The sequence below is a fragment of the Mirounga leonina genome, unplaced genomic scaffold (genome assembly GCF_011800145.1).
Source record: "Mirounga leonina isolate KUSES-001 unplaced genomic scaffold, KU_Mleo_1.0 Mir_99, whole genome shotgun sequence".
NCBI lineage: Eukaryota > Metazoa > Chordata > Mammalia > Carnivora > Phocidae > Mirounga > Mirounga leonina.
Genome location: NW_023270971.1, coordinates 397075 through 421869, shown reverse-complemented (window position 1 = coordinate 421869; position 24795 = coordinate 397075). Strand labels below are relative to the sequence as shown.

Genomic DNA, 24795 nt, shown 5'->3' with positions numbered 1-24795 from the left:
ATGGATAAAATTAGTCTATAGTGACAGAAACTGAAAGCCGATGAGACTAGTGGTTGCCTGGGGCCAAGAGTGGGAAATTTCTTCTGCAGAGAGTCATGAGGGATCTATTTGGGGTGATGCAAATATTCCAAATCTTGATTGTTATGATGGTAATATGATATTTGTCAGATATTTGTCAGAACTAACTGAACTGTATACTTAAAATGGGTGCATCTTATTGTATATAAATTATACCTCAATAGAGTTCACTGTAAAGAAAAAAACTAAACATATTTGTTTTTGTTAATGTTCATTATTATTATTCATAAGATCTATTTTTCATAATAAACTAAACGTGTTTCCTGTATTCCTTTAAAAATCAGTCCTGACTGATTTTAATAATAATTAAAACTAATTATTAGTGGGGTGCCTGGATGGCTCAGTCGGTTGGGCATTGGACTCTTGATTTCAGCTCAGGTTGTCATCTGTGGGTCATGAGATGGAGCCCTGCGTCATGCTCAGTGGGGAGTCGGCTTGAGATTCTCTCTCCTCCTCTGTTCCTCCCCCCTGCTCTCTCTCTCTCTCTCTCAAATAAATAAATCCATCTTTCAAAAAAAAAATTATTAGTATTTTACATTATGTGGCACAGAACCATGAGAAAAATAGGATCTCCTGAACTGCATTAATTTACAGGCATTCAGGAGATCTTTGCCTTATTATTTTTTACTTTGGCACATTGTTGTTAAAGAGTGAAAACTACAGATATTCAAGGGAAATTTTACAGAAAGATTTTAAATTATTATCATAGCAATTTAGGTTTCTTTCTTTCTTTTTTTAAGATATTATTTATTTATCTGAGAGAGAGAGTGAACAAAAGAGAGCAGAGCACAAGCCTGGGGAAGGGCGGAGGCAGAGGGAGGAGCAGACTCCTCACTGAGCAGGGAGCCCAGTGTGGAATTCAATCCCAGGATGCTAGGATCATGACCTGAGCTGAAGGCAGACGCCCGACTGATGAAGTCACCCAGGCGCCCTCATTTTTGGTTTCTTACAGGTGTAAGATTAGATATGCCCCAAAGAGGATGTCTTTTTTTTTTTATTATGTTATGTTAATCACCATACATTACATCATTAGTTTTTGATGCAGTGTTCCATGATTCATTGTTTGCGTATAACACCCAGTGCTCCAGGCAGTACATGCCCTCCTTAATACACATCGCCAGTCTAGACTGATAATGTCAAGTATTGGAAAGGTTATTCCATCCCCCCACCCCCCTCCCCTCTAGAACCCTCAGTTTGTTTCTCGGAGTCCATAGTCTCTCATGGTTCATCTCCCCCTCCAATTTCCCCTAAAGTTCCCTGAAAAATAGAGCCTGAGCCAAAGCCTGTGTCCTAAGGCTTTACTGGGAGAGTTAATGCCAGGGTAGCAGGAGTGAGGGAAAAAGAAGTGAGTTGAAGGAAGGCAGGCGTTAGGTTGCTTAGCAGGCTGCAGCCTCAGAAGAAAGCACGGTGGATTTCTCACATCAGTAAGGAAGTCTTTGAAGAGGGTCTTAAGGAACCCCTGCTACTTAGAACAGTCTAAGAGAGAAGGAAAGGAGAGGAATTTACCTGAGGGCTCTTTCCATTTTCCTGACTCTGATTAGTCTAAGTGCGTCCACAGGGCATTAAATACAGCACTTCGTGTTGTATCATTAGGTGCTGGGGAAGCCCTGTTCCACCTCCCATGGCCCAATTCTTTAAAAAAAATTTTTTTTTAATTTTATTTATTTATTTGAGAGAGAGAATGAGAGAGAGAGCGAGCATGAGAGGGCGGAGGGTCAGAGGGAGAGGCAGGCTCCCCGCCGAGCAGGGAGCCCGATGCGGGGCTCGATCCTGGGACTCCAGGATCATGACCTGAGCCGAAGGCAGTCGCTTAACCAACTGAGCCACCTTCTTTATCTGAACATGATGGGCAGAACGCGAACCACTGTGGGTCCTACCGTTTTGGCCTGGGAGCGTGGGCCGCAGCAGCCACCCTTGGGGATAGGGCATGTAGGCTGTGCTGGCCCAGATGACACCTGCGGGGGCTGAGGCAACCGGCGTGTCAGGAGGTGACACACCCGTGCTGACCGTGGGACATTCCAACGAGCAACCTGTTGAAGCCCAGAGGGGCCGATGTGAACGTGGGAACCTGGAACGGCACGTGAAGTGGGTTCTATACTCTGGCCCAGAAAATTCTAGAAGCCAATGGAGCATTTGTAATTGCACGATAATTTGCCTTTCAAGTTTGGGGGAAATTTGGTGGGGGGTGTTAAGGAAAGATAGGAAAAAATGTCCTTCTGGACTATTTTGGGGAGGGAGTTTACTACTCCCAACTAATAATGAGATTTGGTAACTATGCTTTTTTCCTTAAAAGAATTGACATCTAGAGGCACCTGGCTGGCTCAGTCTGTAGAGCATGTGACTCTTGATCTCAGGGGGTGAGCTGGAGCCCCACACTGGGCATGGAGATTACTTAAAAATAAAATCTTAAAAAAAAATTGACATTTCCTATGAAGGCACATATTAAATATCTTTTTTTCAAGAAGATTTTACTTATTTATTTATTTATTTATTTATTTATTTATTTGCCAGAGAGAGTACAAGCAGGGGGAGCAGCAGAGGGAGAGGGAGAATAAGCAGGTTTCCTGCTGAGCAGGGAGCCCGACGAAGGACTGGTTCCCAGGACCCTGGGATCATGACCTGAGCCAAAGGCAGCTGCTTAACCAACTGAGCCACCCAGGCACCCTTAAATTTTTTTTAATGTTCCTACTATATTTTATTTCTGCCATAAGTGCATCTATACTTATTAAACTACAGAGTTATGCACTTCAGAATATTCGTCTACAAGGATCAATATTGAGATTCTGCTTCAGTCACATTTGCAACTCAACCCTTAGTTAAAAATGAAAACAAAAGAAAACAAAAAGAATCACTATAATATCATTTTATGTATGCAAGATGTGAATTAATATAAATTTTATTTCAAATAAAGTTGAACATTGCCTTGAGCAATAAATGTTCACCTTAAAGTTTAAAAGCAGATTTAATTTTATAGATTAAATAACATTTTAAATATTAGACTAAGTCCATTTGAAAGTAAACAAATCCTATTTAATTTATAACTTTTGCATACCAAAATTTTTTCATGCAGAGTCTTGTAAATATTTTACCTTCTTAAAATATAATTGCACTAGAATTTGATAAAGCCAATTCATACAGTCCTAAGAAAAACTGCATGGCCCAAGCTAAGGAGAAAAGTTCAAGCATTAGTAAAACATGAATGTGGCTTCTCCGTTATAATATTTCTCCTCAAAATTTGTCTTCCTTTTGGGAAAACTGCATCTGCATGTATTTTCTTGGTTCTTTAGGGTCCCAAGTAATCTAAGTTTGTTTGTCTTTCTCTACCAAGAATAAACCAGAAGAAACATCTTGTTTCATTTTTTGTAGTGCTAGGAAACTTCTGTTATCTCTGGGGGAATTTCTGGGGGGTTGCCTTGGGAAAACAAATTCTACTAAATATTGTGGACCTATTTGTAGCAAATGAATATAATCAGTATGGATTACATAATTATGCGTAGAATGCCAGATATTTTATACGAGTGAGAAAAAAAAAAGAGGTGCAGAAAAGCAAGATCAGAGAAGTAAGGTTGCGAAACTGGTCAGTGACCAAAAGAGATCGAGAATTTTGAAACTCAATGGCTAACTACATTTCTGTTCTCCCAAAAGCCCATTCTATTGCGAGGCAATTTTTCCCTGGATCTGAATCTAAAATTTAATGGAAGGAGAGGAAATACTCTCCTTAGGTTCACTGAGAGCTATGTCAACAGTACTCACATTCAGTGCATAGTTTCAGTTCTGAGGTTGGCAAAACAGAGATTTCTAGATCAGAGACTCAATCCCCTTGGGTCTCTTTAATCAATATTTAAGTTAGTTTCAGAGATAATAAATATTCCTGTTTGACTACAATTTGTGTTCTGTGCTTTGGATCAATTTTTATAATTAAAAATTATATGCACACTTTTCATCAGATACACGTACGTATGCACACGTCACACTTTCCACCAGCTACACGTATGTATGCACACGTCACACTTTCCACCAGCTACACGTACGTATGCACGTGTCACACTTTCCACCAGCTACACGTACGTATGCACATACATGCAGGTGCACACACAGGCACCAGCATACACACACAACATCACAAAGCTTCTTGATGGTGAAAGACCTGGTAGATTTTTCTGAGACAAAACATGGATAATAAATAATAAAGAAAGATTAGATTTGTGTCATTATTATATTTATTTCAAGTGAGATGATATCTGTCTCTCATTCCTAACTATTAATTCTAATATTTTGTACATATTATTCTGTAAGTTATGATTTGAAGTTGTGTAGAAAATCCTTAATAACATCAGTGACATATTGACAATTAAATATTTATCAAGGAAAGTAATTCCCAAACTTGAAAATAGGAAAACTAATGAGGGTTTTTATGCACAAGATAATTATTCTTGACTCATGCTCAAATCACACCAGTATTTGTGAAGTGACAAATAAGTTTAGTCAATGGATTTTACAAATTAATTGTTAGGATGTATTATGGAATATTTCATAATTCCAAAAGAACAAAAAAATCAACAAAAATCTATGTATTAATTACTCAGCTTAGAAATAAAACATTCTGGTATAGTTAAAGCTGATGATGAATCTCTTTTTAACAGCATCACAGTTGAGCTTCTAAAGTTACTTCAGTTGCAACTTCTGAGGTTTCTACTTTCATGCATTTGTTGTTTATTATTACCATGCCTGGCAGATTTGATATATATATATAAATATACATAAAAATGTATAAATATGTGTGTACACATACATATAAGTGTACATAAACATTTTGCAATTTTTATTTAAAAAGCATCATACTATATATTTTTTAGCAATTTTTTTCAACATTAAATTTGTAAGGTTCACCTAATCGATATGTACAGCTTGGATTTATTCATCTTCTCTGCTATGTAGCATTTCATTGTATGGATCTGTCACCATTTACTTACCTATTTTCCAATTAATGGACATTTCAGATTTTTTTTCAATTTTTTTTTCAATTTTCTGTCCCCCACAGAAAATGCTGCCATCAGTTATTTTATTCACTATCACACATGGATTATTGATCCTGTGACTCACCAAAATTTAGGTGGCTTGTTTAAAATAAAAATGCTACTTGTAGATGTTTTACCAGGGCTTGCCATACTTTTTTATGTTTGGGCAGATTTATTTCCTTCCAACATTTATACATTTAAAATAAGATTATTGTGTACAGATATTGCCATGTTTTTAATTGCATAAAAGAAAACAATGGAATATCTTAAAACCAAAGGACTTTTGGGGAGTAGATGAGAAGGAGTGATTTGGTTTTAAATACTGTACTCTTTCCTCACTGCTCTATCTTTACTAGTTCAAACTGTGCCTAGAAAGTGCTTAATGCACTCTTGTTGAATAAATCAGTATTAAATTTAGAAATATTAGTAGTAGTTTACAGTTGGAATTCCACTTTAAAATAGCTTTTGGGTTATCCTTTCCCAACTCCCCATTAAAATATGTATAAAGAAAAAGAAAAAGCCCACACCACCATCAACACCTAGATGGCAATAATCTTATTGCTAGAATCGAAGAATATTTATGATCCATAGGCTGCTACAACCAGGAAGAAAATTGCAGTGGCCAACCCACCTGGGAAAGAGACCTGAAATGGTGCAACCTTCCCAAGGTAGGCTGGGAGCGGTAGTTTGTTGGAGCCAGCTCACAGTGGGTTGAGACAGACAAGTGCTCATTTATCAGGGATTTTGCAAGATGGTGTTCCACTGAAGCTTGAAATCAGCCTTGGTGGGAGTATTTATATGGTAGAAATCATCAAAGGCTACAAAACCAGCCCATTTCCCCAGCCGGCTGTTAAACATTTATCAGCACGGCACTCATCCTAGCTCTGCTCTTTTCCCCATCATCACACCAACCAGAATTCAGCAAGGTCGTTACTCTACTGCTAACATACTACTCTTAAGGCAACAGGGGTATTTTTAAATCCTTTATTTGTGCTTTTTTCTTTCTTCTTTCTTTCTTTTTCTTTCTTTCTTTCTTTCTTTCTCTTTCTTTCTTTCTTTCTTTCTTTCTTTCTTTCTTTCTTTCTTTCTTTCTTTTTCTTCCTTCCTTCCTTCCTTCCTTCCTTCCTTCCTTCTTTCTTTCTCTCTCTCTCTCTCTCTCTCTCTCTCTCTCTCTCTTTCTTTCTTTCTTTCTTTTTCTTTCTTTCTTTCTTTCTTCTCTCTTTCTTTTTGGTCCAATTGGACACTGTAAATTCCAGAAAACAAAATGGGGAGAAGTAGAGCAAGGGACATTACAGCGGCACAGAATGGCAATGTGATGTAGGTGGGCATAAACTTACAGTTCAAGTATTGCACTGTAGGTCAGACATGGTCTGGGTGGAATGCAGTAGACAAATCGGATCCACCCAAAGGGTGAGTTCCATTCCCAAATCACACTACTTATGAGGGAGATGATGGGATGGATGTAAGAAATGAACTACACTGTTTACTGCCTCCTGAAATGGACTCATTCTAGTTAGTCAACCTTATTCTTCATGGTTCTATAATATGCACCAAAATTAGGCTATTTTTACTAAATTCTTATCCTTTAAACTGTTTCCCTCGCATGAATCATGTCCTCTTTTTCTTAATTCCCTTTGATCCTCCTTTCCCCTTGTCTAGATTGTCTGATCCTATGGCCTTTAGACTAGGTCTAGGCATCACTTGCATTCCTGTTCAGTATAGCCATTTTCCACCTATATTGAATTATCATACACTCTCCTTGTTTATTTATTTATTTTAGAGAAAGTGTGTGCAGTGGAGGGTTAGAGGGAAAGGGAGAGAGAGACTCTCAAGCAGACTCCCCGCTGAGCGTGACCACCCAGGGCTCAATCCCAGGACCCTGAGATCATGACCTGAGCTAAAACCAAGAGCCAGCCTCTTAGCCGACTGAGCCACCAGGTGCCCCTCGTATATTCTCTTTTAGATTACTTTCTAAGTTTCAAGTTCTCAAGAGTCTCTAATCCTCCTATTTTGTATGCTTAGTCTCATTCATGGTAGTTTATTTCTGTGATTCCCATTCATGTTGTTAGTTGTTAATTGTCTATTTTAGTGAGACTTTTTTCCTCTCTTTATTTCTCAAATAATACTGTGGCATGGCTTTATGGAACAGCTTTGCCTTAGCTTTGCCAGGTGGCCCAGTGGTAATCACTGTCTCAAGAACAATATAATGTGTATCGTTACTATTAGCCATATGCTAATTTATCCTCAAGCCTACAGTAGCTATATGACTAGAACTTCACTTTATTTGGGGTTATATTTTTTCCTACATAGCTGAAGCAGAGACAGACACTTTTCTGTGTGACATCAGACAATTTTTAAAATTAAATGATCCACCAAATGTGTAGACATTGAAGGGTCCCAGCTCTGTTCAGATCTTTCAGTCCCAAGTTTCTGTAATGCCCGGGCATGTCCCCTTTCTCACATGGGAACTATGACTTGAGTCTCTAAAGTACTGGGAAGAAAAGTACATCACAGGACAGTCTCGGGTTCCAGTCACATGCTTACCCTTTGGTTTTCAGTTTCTATTTTATTTATGGTACCTACAAATTTTCCTCCCTTTGTTGAAAACTTAGCTGTGCACTTAAAAATAAGTTTGGTTTGTTCCATCCACCATATCTTGGTATTTGTAGTGGTAAGGTTTCTAGTTATCTTTATCAGCTATCCTGTGAGAGGTGAGAGTTGCATTTTATCTAGCTTTATGGGCAGGAAAAACTAATTGAAAAGAGAAATTGCCCCCTTAATAGGAATAACAATTGCTAGTAAGCCCATTCTGGTAAAATAAGCCACTGTTTCCCATATTGTTAAAGTACAATATTTTTAAAAATGGCCACCACATAGAATTTGCCACTACAAATATTTGTGAAGTCTTTTAATTGGTAGACTTCTTCTTAAATTCGATAAAAAAGTAAATAAAAAGCTTCCTCCAAGTGTAAACATTATTAAGATTTTCATGTCAAGGTTAGAGGGAAATAAAATATACTGGAAGAATATAGCTTTGTGGACTATTTGGGGGAAATATGAAATTATATTCATACCCTAGCTAAAAACTGAGTTGTAAAGGTAGTTGTAAAAAGTACTGCCAATCTGCAATGATGCTATCGTATTAGTCATATTTCCATTTCACCTCACAAACGTTTGTGATGCATCTAATATGTGCCAAGCACGGTGCTCACACCTGGGTTATCCAAACACCATGATTATTCTCAAGCATCTTACTTACTTACTCCAGTGTGAGAACAGCGTGTTAAAAAAAGAATTAAAATCCAGAGTGATGGAGCAGTACTAATAGATGCAAGAGTCATATGTCTTGGATGTAACACATGAAGTAATACACGAAGGAAGCCTTCACCAAGGACACTGCACCCTAGCAAGAGTGTGAAAGATTAATAGGTTTTGACATGCATATTAACAAAAGAACATTTCAGCCACAGTGAAGGCCCCTAACACATGGACACGCAAAGCTTAATGGAAACGATGCTTAGGTGGGATCATCTATACTGAAGAAGAGTATGTTAATATTGATTCAAAGAGTTGGAGTGAGAGGATCTTGGGGTATCTAAGTCCTCACTTGTTAGTTCAGTTACTTCTCAAGAAGAACCACATTTGAGAATGGAAGCAGGATTCCCATATAAAAGAAGAGCAGCAAATTAGAAAGTGGAATATAAATCCTAGGGTTTGCCAGAGTATCTGGTAGTCAAGTGAGAAACATGAGTCGACCAGGATGGGGGATGGGTGCTGGTTTTCTACCAGTGCGAATACAGATGGTTGCGCCATCAGTACTCAATCACAGGCTCCCTTTTTCCCTACATATTTTGTATATGATGTGGTGGCGTTCAGCAAGAGCAGGAGCCACACTACTTAGGTTCAAGTCCCAGCTCCTCCACTGGCAAGACCATGACTTTGGAGAAATTATGGAAAATTTGGGGGAAAAAATGACTGTTTACTCATCTGTACAATGGGAATAACGGATAGTACATAACAATGATACCATGAGCTCTTGTAAGGCTTATGTGTGTTAATGTGTGCACAGTATTTAGAAAAACGACTGAAATTTAGTAGATATTAGCTATTTCTATTATTGCTTTGTAGATAGCCTGCCCTGGTTTTGTCCCTCATTCCTGTTATAAAACATCTACTCAGAGTTCACTGGGGAAAAAAATCCACAAATCCACAAAACAATATTGTACATATTGTCCATGGGGTAGTGTTTAAAGGTACCTTAATCTTACCTACAACATTTAAAAATTTTTACACAGAGAATAAATTTATGTATTACTTATATGTGACAGAAATTTAAAATCATTGCTACTCTCTATTTGTAGTTCTAGTTTGATGCTGGCTGAGATACAAGTTTTATCTTACCAAAGATACTTATCTTTTGAGTTTTTTTCGGATCAACCACAAATATGATCAATACTTTGCTTCCCCAAACCCCACTGCTGCATTTAACCTTCATTCAGTGATCATTCATTCATTTTTCAGTTACTGAATTCCTACTATGTACAGACAGTGCTTCTAATTATTTAGATATGAGTTATAGTTTGATTTTTATAATTAGCAGATGTTTAAAAAAACACACACAAAAAAGTGTATCCACTCTTGAAGCATCTCAACAGGAAATCAGTATTTTAGGAAAAATTACAAAGATTGTAAGAAACACAAAATGATGATTATCACATATGCATAAAGAACAGGTGAAATGCTGATCAAAGCACCACCTGGGCAATTTTAAATTAGTTTGCAATGGGAGGAGGGGATCTTTTTCACGTTTTGATAGGTACATTTTTAAGAAAAATAAACTTAGGTCTATCAAATATGAAGTTGAAATAAGATATCATTTTTGAAATATATTGGAAACAGTTCAAAAAATTTGTTTTTGCAGCTCTAGATGGAATAGAGGACCCATAGGTGACTAAACTCTGCACAAAGCAATGAGGAAGAAAATAAAACTTACATACAGATACGTTTGTGGTTGTATTGTTTATTTTTTCTGTGACTAGGAAACAGGACATGTACTCTGCGGCTGAACTAAATTATTTTAACAACTTTTTCTCTTTCCTCTAAATGCTGTGCATTATCTGCTAGCTTGAGAAACCAAAGGAAACTTAATTTTATGTGTCAACTTGATTGGGCCACAAGGTGCCCAGATATTTGGTGAAACTTTATTTTGGATGTACCTGTAGGGTGTTTTGGATGAGATTAACATTTGAATCAGGAGACTGAGTAAAGTAGATTGCTCCAGTCTGCTGAAGGCTTAATACACCAAAAAGGCTGAGTAAGAGGGAACTCATCCTGCCTGAGTGCCTTTGGATGGAGATAATCAGGTTTTTCCTACCTTCAGACTCAAACTGAAACACTGAATCTTCCTTGGTCTCCAGCCTACCAACCTATGGACTGGAACTATGCCATCCTGGGTGTCTAACCTGCTTATGCACCCTGCAGACCTTGGGACTTTCCAGCCCCATAATTGCATGAGCCAATTCTTTATAATAAGTCTATTTCTATAGATGTACAAATCTAGATCTATATTATCTATTTAATTTACTAATATTTATATAGATCTAGATTTGTACATCTATAGATAGATGTAGGTATCTTCTATTGGTTCTTTTTCTCTGGAGAAGACTGACTAAAACAGTCACACTTGGTACAGTGAAACCCCTTGGGATGCTTCTTGTCAGTATCTTTTTAAAATACAATCTACTCCCCTTTTACGAAGATGACACTGAAGGCTAAGAAGGAAGCCCCTGCCCCTCCCAAAGCCAAAGCCAAAGCAAAGACTTTGAAGGCCAAGAAAGCGGTGCTGAAAGGCATCCACAGTCACAAAAAAGAGAAGATCCGCACGTCACTTACATTGCAACAACCCAAGACACTGCATCTGTGAAGGTAGCCCAAATATCCTCAAAAGAGCACCCCTAGGAGAAACAAGCTTGATCACTATGCCATCATCAAGTTCCCCCTGACTACCGAGTCAGCTATGAAGAAAATAGAAGACAACAACACACAAGGTCAACACCTTGATCAGGCCTGATGGAGAGAAGAAGGCGTATGTTCAATTGGCTCCTGACTATAATGCTTTCGATGTTGCCAACAAAATCGGAATCATCTAAACTGAGTCCAGCTGGCTAAATTGAAAGATAAATTTTTTCACCAAAAAAAAAAAAAAATATATATATATATATATATATACACACACAATATACTCTTGGGGCCCCTGGGTGGCTCAGTCGGTTAAGTGTCTGCCTTCAGCTCAGGTCATGATTCTGGGGTCCTGGGATCAAGTCCTGCATTGGGCTCCCTGCTCAGCAGAGAGTCTGCTTCTCACTCTCCCTCTACTGCTCCCCCTGCTTGGACTCTTTCTCAGGCAAATTAATTAATTAATTAATTAATCAATCAATTAATTAAATAAAATAATAAAATAAAATATAATCTACTCTTAAATCTCAGTGCAAAAACAAACAAACAAAAGCCAAACCAAAACCAACCAAAGAATGAGAGAAAAGTTTAATGGTTAAAAGCCCTATAATTAAGCTATACTCCAGGGAGGGACAATATATGAGAACTTAAAAAACTTAAAATAAATTAAAAAAAAAAAACTTACCAGGAAATTTGATATAAGCCCAAATCACAATAGTCTATTTCATTTGAATTCTAGAGAAAAAATATTTTAGGACATTCAGTCACAAAACCCACTGAATAGACATTTAGTTATCGTGAGTGTATGAAGGTATGAATATATATAGTATATTATTCAAATTTCTTGGAAGGTACTTGAGATTATGTGCATTAAAAAATGAAATATCACTCACTAGAAATCTTAAAATACCATCATTTCCATCCTACTATTTTGTAAAGTTTAATATAGATTCCCATCTTGATCTCAGGTATTTTCTTTCTAATGGCATTTTTGTACTTCGACGGTAATAAAATTTGAAGCAAAGGTGCCCTTTTTGAGGGAAACAACAGATTACAGTATGATTACGATTAGCATTTTCTTTCTTCTCTATGAAGACTATGGCACTGAGGCCTCGACTTACGTAGCTTCCCATGTCCTTTGCACTTTCATTCTGTAGTTCTTCCTTCAGACACTGGACTGAACACAAGCTCCATAAAGTGAAGGTTCTTTCTGGTTGTGCTTGCCTTTTATCTTTAGCATTTAAAATAGTCTCCAGCCCGTGGGAAAAGATAAAAAATTTGTGGATGAGTAAATAACAAAATAGTGCATAAGAAAAATTCAACAGGATCTATTCAGGCAGATTTGTATTAGAAGACAGGACTTGAGTGAAATCTTAATTTGTGAAATTTTGCTACACTATCTAAACCTTACAGGTAATACTAAGAATCAGATAAGGATCAGGTGTTTCTAAATATATCTAAAACAATATACATTTTTTTTTTAAAGATTTTATTTATTTGACAGAGAGAGCACAAGCAGAGGGAGAGAGAGGGAGAAGCAGGTTCCCCGCTGAGCAAGGAGCCCGATGTGGGACTCGATCCCAGGACCCTGGGATCATGACCTGGGCCGAAGGCAGCCGCTTAACCAACTGAGCCACCCAGGTGTCCCAACAATATACATTTTTTAAATCAGTACCAGTTATTACTTAAGATCAGAGATCTTACTTAAGTAAAACTTTTTTTTTTTTTTTTGGTATTATAGAACTTCCTTAAGAACAGAACCTCTGTTAACTTTTAAATATAAAACATGTCATACTTAACACCAAAAATTTAAGAGGATTTTCAACAACTAGAATGCCAATTGTCTTTTATAGAACTTACGCACTTTTGTGGTAAGAACAAAAAAAAAGTTTTTGAAATTGTGTGGTTTCAGAGCAGAGAGGAAGAAAGCAACAAATTTTAGAAGTTCCTCATTGCCCATCTTTTGTATAAATTTGCAGGTTTCAGCACATACATTTTTCACCTGGGTGGAAAAAGTAAAGATTTTTCCTCCTCCAGAATTATCGACCATGTAAAATATGTTCAAGAGTGTAAATGACTGAAACATTCAATTAAAGTACAGAGAAGTGCAAAATTTTTTAAAAATTAAAGTAAAAACTTCATGAGTGTGTCTGGTGGTTAGATGTTTGAGGTCTGGTATTTCCTACTGGTTATCTTGCTAAATCTTTTTTTAAACATAGTTCCTGAAGAACAATAAAAAGAAAAATTCTAATGTCCATTTCTTACCTATTTATCTTTTAACTTCTTGATTATCCAACTTCTTGGATATCTTTATCTGCCTTCTTCATAGAGTGAGTCTCTTGTCTTTGTTTCTTTGTTTTTATTCCTCTTTAGTACAGTCCCTCCCTCCTTTTCATCATCTGTGTCTCGTGTAGAGGAAATGTAGTTGCAATAATTGTATTGTGTATTTTGATTTATACTTTATCTCCTATCCTCTGGTAAATTAATTGACTAAAACCTCATACGCAGTAAGATCTTAGTGTGGTGCTTTTTTATTCAATTAAAACAAAGATCTCAGTTTCCTCATTTGCAAGTAAAGGTGGAGTGGATCTTTAGTCAGGGAATACACCTGCCCGCATTATTCCAACAAACCAGCTCTCCTTCTAGTTTCTTATCTTATTTTATCTCATTTTATCTACTCTTATTTTTTTAAGTAATCTGTACGCCCGCCGTGGGGCTCGAACTCACGACTCGGAAGTCCAGAGTTTCACACTCTGGTCAGCTGAGCCAGTCAGGCGCCGCCCCCCACCCCCCACCCCTCGCCCCCCGCCCCTTGCGTTTCTTATTTTTAGAAGCGTGGCTGCACCACTCACTGAACTGCCCCGCCCCACGTGGGAATTTCAACTTCAGCTTCTTCCCTTCTGTCCCTTCCACCCCACAGCTAAGTAATCCCCCGTTCCTGTATATTCTGTCTCCTAAATAACTCCCGAATAAATCCATTTTTTCCCATCTCTTGTCTTATTTATTCCAGTCCATATGCCACAAAAAAAGCCGCGTGAACCCTTACTGGAAACTCCGATCTCTTCCCCTCCCTCCCTGTGTGAGAAGATACAAACAAGCCCGTGCTCGCCCACCCAGGACCTTTTAGACTCTGGCTCCGGCCTTCCTCCTTCGTCCTGGATTCCTCCATCATTCTCCTCCCTGACCCAACAACCAGCCGCTCTCCAGCTGTGATCCAGTTCTTGCAGCTCCTTGAACCTGCCCATGCTCTTGCGCTTGCGCATTCGTTTCTTACTGCCCGTCCTTTGCACATGCTTCCTGCTCCGTCTAAACCCCTCTTTTCTCCGCTCTTCCTCTGCCCAACTCCCGCTTGCCCTTCGGAATTCATCTTAGATGTTATTCCCACTTGTAAATCCTAATGCAGTCTGCAAGGCGGGTTCTCTGAGGAACCCTATCTTGACCCCTTCACGGTACTCACACACCATTTTATTTTTTTTTATTTTTTTTTTTTTAAAGATTTTATTTATTTATTTGAGAGAGAGAGAGAATGAGAGACAGAGAGCACGAGAGGGAAGAGGGCAGAAGGGGAAGCAGACCCTCTGCTGAGCAGGGAGCCCGATGCGGGACTCGATCCCGGGACTCCAGGATCACAACCTGAGCCGAAGGCAGTTGCTTAACCAACTGAGCCACCCAGCTGCCCCACACCATTTTATTTTTAAGCGGGCGGCCCGTCGTGCTGCTGTTTCTTACTAGGAGAAACCTTTTGTTCACTCTTTTGTCTCTTTTACTTAACATTATGCCTTCCTGTAATAAGCATTAATAAAACATGTTGGAATTGGTGAGCTCACATATTTCCTTTTAGTTTTATTATTTTGATTAGGTTGGGCCTTTCCCCCTTCTTATTTTTTCTGTTTCTTCCACTTCTTCTGTCGGAGAGAAACAAACCCGGGCACTGGCAGAGTGGTAAGGAAAATTCTAATCAGCAATGCGCTACCGCATAGAGGAGAGAGCCAGTGTGAACGAACCCAACTTGGATTTGTACGGAAGAAGAAGGAGTGAATCGGGAAGAGAGTGAACATGGGCGCAGCAGAGTCAGGGAAGTGGAAAATTACAGAGTGCGCCGGAAGGGTTATTCCTTGTGAAACCCACCTGGGTTTGCTGACTGGCACGCTGATGGAGGCGAAGCTCCAAGCCTCCGACAGAGGCGGGGAGACAGGAGCTCCCTCTTCAGGTGTTGGCTGGAACAAACAGCAAATTCTTTGGGCCGCTTTCAGTTTTCTTAGTCCGGCTTTAAGGGGGTGCTAGAGTCATCCTAGGGATGTGGCCTTGAGCTTTTAGAAACTGTGCTAATGTTTGTTCAAGCCTTTCTAGGCTTGGTGGTTACCAAAGGGCAGGGGCGTGGGGGGATGGGTGAAATAGGGGTTGGGGATGAAGGAGGGCACTGGGGATGAGCACACAGGGTTGTAAGGAAGTGTTGAATCGCTACATTGTACACCCGAAACTGGAATTAAAATTAAAACTTAAGGTGAAAAAAAAGTCTTTAGAGGCCAAGGCTGAGGCTTGTCAAGAAGAGGGCTCAGAGGAATCTGGCTAGAGTTTGGTCAAGGAGGGAACCCTTGTCACTTCTTTGAGTACTTCTAGAATCTCTTTTTAATTTTTATTTTGCCTTTGCTAACGTCTCCATCCAATAGAATTGAAGCAAATTAGATGTAATTAAATAAGCCTTGGCATATTTATTTATTTAAAGAGTTGTTCATTTATTTTAGAGAGAGAGTGCACAAGTAGGGGGGAGGGAAAGAGGGAGAGAAGCTCAAGCCGACTCCCGCTGAGAGTGAAGCCAGATGCAGGCCTCCATCTCACGACCCATGAGCTAATGACCTGAGCTGAGATCACCAGTCCACCAATTAATCAACTGAGCCAACCAGGCGCCCCAAGCCTCAGTATATAATATTGGAGCATCTGGCTGGCTCAGTCGGTAGCGCGAGTGACTCTTGATCTCAAGGATCATGAGTTCAAGCTCCACCTTGGGCAGAGATAACTTTTAAAAAAATAAACCTTGATATATAATATAAATTTAACACAACTATATTAGCTTATACTGATTACACATGTAGAGTTTGGAACGGAGAGCATGTTGATATGAATTGGCACCAAGGCATTCATTTCTAACACTGATGCTATTTACTGCCCAACAATAGCTACTTATGAACAGTTTATGAATATCCCTGAAAAGTCATTGTTGGCCACTTCTAGAGTGAGTCTCCTAGCTTTCTTCTGAAGTGAGCAGTCAGTCTCTCCCATTATTCTGCTCTTATCCTTCTAAGTCTATGGTAATGATTATGATCTTACATCTTACATTTCTGACATCAGAAGGACATGTGTTCATCATTTCACTAACTTAGAAATGAAGGTAATAAAATTTTCTTTATGGTAAGCATTTTTCCACTCCAAGCTCAGAGAAAGAAGTTTTAGGGAGCATGAAATAAATGTTATCAGTCAAACTGAACAGACTTGTTAAGCCAGGAGTTTCTTTCTTTCTCTTATATTTATAGTTGTATCCTGATCAAGGACAAAATAATGTATGGACAAATTAAGCAATTCAAGATCATTTTTTTGTATATTTGATCCACTTACTAAATCATGTGGTTTATTACTTAGTATAGTTCTTCAATTTTCCTTTCTAACTCTATTTCTTGATCTGTAAATAAAAATACAAGGTCTTTCAGATAACTCAATTTAATATATCCCTCTTTATGATATGTCTAGTTGCTAAAAGTGTAGGGTCCAAGGTGATATTTTAAAACTCAATATAAAGAGCTATGTTGTAAAAGCACCAAAGGTCTGTTGTTAAGAATGCCAGTTGGGGGGGGGGGCTATGCATATGTGGGGGCCAAGAATATTTGAGAAATCTCTGTACCTCCCTCTCAGTCTTTCTGTGAACCCCAAACTGCCCTAAAAGTCTTTAAAAAAAGAAAAAGAGGAATTCCAGTTAGGTTTTTGCTATTTCTTATATTCTGATACTGGGAGAAAGAGGAAATGGGGAGATGTTGGCCAATGAGTACAAACTTGCAGTTATAGGATGAATAAGTTCTCGGGACCTAATGTATAGCTCAATGACAACAGTAGCAAGACTGTATTGTATACTTGAAAATTACTAAGAGAGTAGATCTTAAATGTTCTCACCACACATACAAAAATGGTAATTGTGTGAGACGATAAAAATGTTAACTAACACTAGTATGCTAATCATTTCACAATGTATATGTATATCAAATCACCATGTACATATCTTAAACTTACACCTAGTTAATATGTTGATTCTATCTCAGTAAAGCTGGGGAAAAAGGAGTAATCTGTTTTATCTCTAAATTCAGATTGACAGTAAGGATATTGGAAAGGAGGCTGTGTTAAAAGGAATGGAAGAAAGTGACAGATTTTTCAAGGCAACAAATAGCTTCAACTAAGTATTTTTATCATCCTTTGATTAAATATTTCAGTAGCTTATGGATGCTACCATTCTATTTTTGGAGCACTGTTATTTTTGGAAGTACGTGCTTACTTTTCAGGAAGCAGGGAAAGTAATGCCTTTAATATAAAAATTTACAGTGCGTCAAATGGGTGGGATCTCACAGGTAAGGTCAGGTAAAGGAAGAGCTCTTGTTTCTAGAGAAAGGGATTGCTTTTGGAGAGCTTTCTTAGAGAGATGAATATAAATAGGCATTGGAAAACAATCCCCAAATTATTTCTTATCAAATTCATTTAAAAAATTGGTTGCAAATTGCATGCAATCATACATATATAAGATTGGACTTAAAACAGTTTTGGGCTTAGGGATGCCTGGGTTGCTCAGTCGGTTAAGCGTCTGCCTTCAGCTCAGGTCATGATCCCAGAGTCCTGAGAGAGAGGCCCGCATTGGGCTTCTTACTCAGCAGGGAACCTGCTTCTCCCTAGGCCTGCTGCTCCCCCTGCTTGTGCTTGCTCTCTCTATATAATAAATAAATAAAATCTTTAAAAAACCCAAAAAACAGGGGCACCTGGGTGGCTCAGTTGGTTAAGCGACTGCCTTCAGCTCAGGTCATGATCCTGGAGTCCCAGGATCGAGTCCCACATCAGGCTCCCTGCTCAGCGCAGGGAGTCCTCTTCTCCCTATGATCCTCTTCCCTCTCATGCTCTCTGTCTCTCATTCTTTCTCTCTCAAATAAATAAATAAATAAATCTAAAAAATAAAAAAAAAATAAAAAATAAACAAAAAAAAAAAAAACAAAGAAACAGTCCTTTCTGCCCATGGATGCCACCGAGTAAGCATCATTAAAGTCTCCCCTCCCACTGCTGTCATGTCTAAGTCAGAATCTCCAAAGAACCTGAATAGCTGCGGAAGCTCTTCATCGGAGGTTTGAGCTTTGAAACAACCAATGAGAATCTGAGGAGCCATTTTGAGCAATGGGGAACGCTTATGGACTGTGTGGTAACGAGAGATCCAAACACCAAGCACTACAGAGGCTTTGGGTTTGTCACGTATGCCACTGTGGAGGAGGTGGATGCAGCCATGAACGCAAGGCCACACAAGGTGGATGGAAGAGCTATGGAACCAAAGAGGGCTGTCTCAAGAGAAGATTCTCAAAGACCTGGTGCCCACTTAACTGTGAAAAAGATTTTTGTTGGTGGCATTAAAGAAGACACTGAAGAACATCACCTAACAGATTATTTTGAACAGTATGGGAAAATTGAAGTGATCGAGATCATGACTGACCAAGGCAGTGGCAAAAACAGAGGTTTTGCTTTTGTAAGATTTGATGACCATGACTCTGTAGACAGGATTGTCCTTCAAAAATCCCATACTGTGAATGGCCACAACTGTGAAGTAAGGAAAGCCCTATCTAAGCAAGAGATGGCTAGTGCTTCATCCAGCCAAAGAGGTCGAAGTGGTTCTGGAAACTTGGTGGTGGTCGTGGAGGTGGTTTTGGTGGGAATGACAACTTTGGTCGTGGAGGGAACTTCAGTGGTCAAGGGGGCCTTGGTAGCAGTCGAGGTGGTGGTGGCTATGGTGGCAGTGGGGATGGCTATAACGGATTTGGTAATGATGGAAGCAACTTTGGAGGTGGCGGAAGCTCTAATGTTTTTATCAACAATCAATCCTCAAATTTTGGACCCACGAAAGAAGGAATTTTGGAGGCAGAAGCTCCGGCCCCTATGGTGGTGGAGGCCAATACTTTGCCAAACCAGGAAACCAAGGTGGCTGTGGTGGTTCCAGCAGCTGCAGGAGCTACGGCAGCGGCAGAAGGTTCTAATCACTGCCAGGAAACAAAGTTTAGCAGGAGAGGAGAGCCAGAGAAGTGACAGGGAAGCTACAGGTTACAGCAGATTTGTGAACTCAGCCAAGCACAGTGGTGGCAGGGCCTCGCTGCTACAAAGAAGACATGTTTTAGACAATACTCATGTGTATGGGCAAAGAACTCGAGGACTGTATTTGTGACTAATTGTATAACAGGTTATTTTAGTTTCTGTTCTGTGGAAAGTGTAAAGCATTCCAACAAAGGGTTTTAATGTAGATTTTTTTTGCACCCATGTTGTTGATTGCTACATGTAATAGTCTAATCATGACGCTGAATAAATGTGTCTTTTAAAAATAATAATAATAAAAAAATAAAAATAAACCAATTTGGGCTTAATAAGACTAGGGAAACAAAGTGGGTTTATATATGCAAGAACAAGAATTTCCTTTAAAATCAAACAAAGAAGTCATATTTGAAATTACCACTAGAGGGCAGAAAATGGGGAAAAGGAGAATAAGAGCGGGCAGGTTTCTAGAGTCAGAATTTTCAAGCTCTTGGAACCTCTGAAAACAACTGTAATAATAACAAGAGTTAATATTTATAAAGTGCCTACTATGTGCTGCCCAATTTTTAAAATTTCCATTTTGTAAATGGGGAAATGGGTTAAATAACTTGTTCAAGGTCATATAATAAGTGAAAGATAGCACTGGATTCAAATCCAGACAATTTGACCTCAAAGTCTTTACATGGAATCACAACCTCTTTCCATGGATGACAGTCTCTTTCATTTGGGTATACTCTATTAAAAAGAAAAGTGTGTATAATCATCCTCTGAACTGTGAGACAAAGCAAGATAAATGTTCTAACTTGCTTCTACTGTGTTACCTGACAAACTAGGAATTTTGTGGGTGGTCTCATATACACACATTGGAAAACAAAAGTCTAAAAGTGTGTTTTATTAATGCTGCAAAATGCCAACACTATGAAGTTTTCTGAGTCATCTAAACTAATAAGCAGGACCTTTGATGGTATCATTATTAACAGTATAAAGGGGAGGTTAAGCCCACAATGAAAGAGGAGCTGCATTAACCCAACAGGAGACCAGAGGCCCCAGCTTGTCCTTCAGCCACATTTGTGCCATGATATAGAATGGGTGAGTCTTGATTGTTAAGACACAAACTCTCTAAAAAAAACAAAAACAAACAAACAACAACAACAACAAAAAACACAAGCTCTCTGCACTCCGTCCCATTTCTAAACTCACCAGTTGAGCACAAGGTGGAACCTGAATTTAGCCCCTTGCCTCGGCACATATAACTAGCTGAGGTAGCTCATACTCTAATACCAGCGCCCAGGAAAAGATCAGGAGACTGTCATTTCACTGCTATCAAAGAAAAGCAGCAAACTGAAAATCAAAGTCAGCAGGATTAATAGACCGGACAGAATAAGGGTCTAAAATATGCATGATTAATATTTTCAAGGAGATGCTATTTTATTTTCAATCAAAATTCAATCAGACATTTTTGGAAGAACTTAGTAATTTTATTTAAAAACATATACAGAAGAATAAAGGCTCATGAATACTTCAGGCATTTTTATTTTTAAGAAAGAAAAGAATAAAAACACATCCTGCTAGGTATGACATAGTACAAAGCCATATTACTAATAATAAAAATTGTGGTAGTTATCACAAATAAATTATAAAGCATAAAGCAGAGCTCAGGAATATATATATGCACACACTATTATAAGCACATATATAAATGTGTTGTACGGTATAGCTGAACTGTAAGGGTGAGTGCAGAAAAGTCAGATTGTCTGGTAGATGGCATTGGGAAAATGATAGCAATCCAAAAAATTACATTGGAGCCATAACTTATATCATAAATAAGATACTCCAGAAACAGTAAACATGATAATAAAAAGTAAAATTACAGAACGAAAAAAATTTAGGAGAATATATGTGTTACCTTGGAGTAGTGGAAAATCATATTGATTAAAACTCTAGGAGGACAAACCACAAAGGAAAGAAAAAAGAGAGAGACAGAGAGAGAGAGAGAAACAGGGAGAGAATAAGGGTTTAACTACAGTAAATTAAAAAGCTACTTTAATGGACAAAAACGACAAAGTTAATAAATGGTTGATAATCTGGGAGAAGATATTTGCAATGAGTAAAATAAACAAGGGGTCAGCATCTAGAATATGCCAGGAATTCCTAAAAATCAAGATGGAAAAGATAGGAAATCCAGTTTAAAAAAAGGGGCAATGAAGAATAACAGACAATTTCCACCCAGAGAAAACTACCTGGCTAAGAACTCTGGGGAGAGTTGCTCAGTTTCCCTTATAAGCAAAGACAGGCAAATGAAATTAACCATGAGATAGGACTTTACTCCCATTAGTTTGGCAAAGTGTTGAGAGCTGGACACCATCAAGTATTGGTAAAGCAGTGGGAAAGGGGGTATAAATGTGTAACCACTGCAGAGAGCAAGGTGACTTTATAGAGTAGAATTACTGTGTACAATTTGTATGTTAATTGTATTTCAATTAAAAAAAATTTAACAAACAAACCCTAAAACCACGTATAACTTATGCCCTGGTGATTCCACGCCTAGGTGTTTCCCAGAGAACCTTCTATACAGATCCATAAGGTGACAGATATGAAGACATGTGTCCATTACTGCATTGTTTTGAAAGCAAGAAATAAGTTAAACCTTGCTGTTCTTGCCAAGAGGATGAATAAGAAAGATGGTACAGGAGACTAGGAATACTAGTGTCGTGGATAGAAGCATTGAGCTAGATGCATTTGAAGAACATGGAGAGATTTTAAAAATAATGTTGACTGAAAAAAGTAAAAAACAACCAGACTGATAGAATGCAATCTTTTAGTTAAATTCAAGACACCTGTGCTCCCAACATACAATTTGAAGAGTACAGGTAAAACTTGTTTTATTGGGCTTCGCTTCATTGTGCTTTGCAGATATTGCAGTTTTTATAAACTGAAGGTTTGTGGAAACCTTTGTGTCCAGCAAGTCTATCCAACAGATCCAACAGCATTTGCTCACTTCATATCTCTGTGTCACATTTTGGTGATTCTCATAATATTTCACTTTTTCATTATTATAATGAAGATTTTGAAAAACAAATTGAAAAATTTGTTATGGTGATCTGTGATCACTGATTATGACTCCCTGAAAACTCAGAGGATGGTTAGCTTTTTTGTTGTTGTTGTTTAATAATAGAGTATTTTTAAATTAAGGCATATACATTTTTTAAGACAGAATGCTATTGCACACTTAATAGATACGGTATAGTGTAAACATAATTTTATATGCACTGAGAAAGCAAAAAAAATTCATTTACTTGCTTTATCGAGGTGGTCTGCCGTGAAACCGTCAATATGTCCCAGGTGTGCCTGCATTGGGGTGGAAACTGTTTTCCCCCTCCCTGTCTTAGTTTCATTGACTGGGGCCCTAGACATTAGACTAACAAAAGACAGAATAACAAGGGAAAAACAGAAGTTATTAACCTGTGCATCTGTATACTTAGGGGAACAGCCAGTGATGAGTGACTTGAAAGAGGTTTGTTAGCTCTGTGACGAAGGACCCTGGACTTTTTTTGCAGGATACCCTTGTCAACAAGATCCAAGGCAAAAAGTGTAACATGGTTTCAGTCTGTCCACTCCGGGTTCTGGCTTGTGCTTATGGGTTCCGGCTGTCCCTTGGTCTCCTCCACTTTACATCCATCTTCCCTTCTTGACTGCCTGCCTAGTGTGCTTCATGTTCCAGCATTAGAAGCAGCCAAAATCACCTTGCCAAAGGTGCTTAACTGGCTCCCACAATTGCCCAGTTCTCTGTAGCAAATTATATATATGTGCCTCCTAGTGATTCTGCTTTTCTGGTTGAATGGATACAATTACTGTCTATTTAAGTTTTTATTATTTTCTTTTCAAAATTTTTTGTTTGTTTACTTACTTATTTATAGAGGTGGGGGGAGGGGCAGAGGGAGAGGGAGAATCTTTCTTTTTCTTTTTTTAGATTTTATTTATTTATTTGAGAGAGAGAGAGAATGAGAGACAGAGAGCATGAGAGGGAGGAGGGTCAGAGGGAGAAGCAGACTCCCTGCCAAGCAGCGAGCCCGATGCGGGACTCGATCCCGGGACTCGATCCCGGGACTCCAGGATCATGACCTGAGCCGAAGGCAGTAGCTTAACCAACTGAGCCACCCAGGCGCCCGAGAGGGAGAATCTTTAAGCAGACTGCCCGCTGAGTGCATGGCCGGATGCAGGGCTGGAGCTCACAACCCTGAGATCATGACCTGAGTTGAAACCAAGAGTTGGATGCTTAACCAACTGAGCCACCCAGGCACCCCAAAGGTTTTTTTGTATTCAAATTTAATTTTGAAATAATTCACACACAGACATATGCACACACTGATATACTGATTTATGAAGAAGACATTACTGATCCACTTGATGCTGGTGGCCTTTTGCTCCCATCAATACTGCATTTGCATTGCTCTCTCTCTCAGGTAACCACTCTCTCTCTTAGGTAACCATTATTCTGAATTTTATGCTTATCATTCCTTTGCTTTTCTTAACGTTCTAATGTATACATCATTTAATTTTGTACATTTTTGGACTTTAAATAAATGGCATAAAATTAGACCACCACATGACAGTGATGACTTATAAAAATTATTTTCTTAAATCTGTGTATCTTTTGTTAAAAAATATTATCTAGATAGGCATCTTCCATCCCATACTGTATGTTTCCCTTGTTCAATTTGATTACATGGATTTTAGACCATCAACCTAGACTGTTGACATTCATTTGGATCTTGGTTCAGCTGTCTAGCATACTACATTTCCCACCTGCTGTGTTTCTTTCCCTCAAGTCTTGCTGAGAATATTTTCTATGTTTCCATTCAAATTATAAAAATATTAGGAGAGTTTCAAAAACAGAGTCCAGACACATATTACTATTAGCTTCACCCTAGTATGGTCTTCTAGCTCAATTCGTATGTCGCTTTGCTGTGTTAACAAAGTGTTCTTAGCATCATTCTTATCATACTGGCTATAATTGTTTATTTACTTATCACTCTCAACAGCTAGACAGTAATATCCTTGGTGAAGGGACAAAGACTAATTCCATTTGTATTTTCTGCTCAAATCACAATACTTGGTACTAAATAGACACTCAGTAATTAAATTATCTACTGAATGTTCCAATTTCATTTAGAAGGACAAATAGGAATTCAAGAAATGAATAAGGTGGGAAAAGGTGTTTTAAGCAGTAGAAGCAATTAAGGGGCAGGGTAAATTGAACAAAATTAGGGATAAGCTTAGTACTGTCAAATTTCCTGTAAGGAATTTATATTACAGAAACATAAATAGGCAAATAAGCCAATGATCAGACTAGGCCTTCTGCTGAAGCATCTCCAGAAGTTTCAATAACATACAACAGGAAAATGAAAGTGGGGACCACTGATTCTTG

The 24795-nt window shown here is 38.5% G+C and overlaps 1 pseudogene; it reads left to right on the top strand.

The window, feature by feature from the left end:
- The first annotated feature begins 18364 nt into the window (after positions 1-18364).
- LOC118006779 lies at positions 18365-19318 on the top strand (annotated as a pseudogene).
- The last annotated feature ends 5477 nt before the right edge of the window (positions 19319-24795 follow it).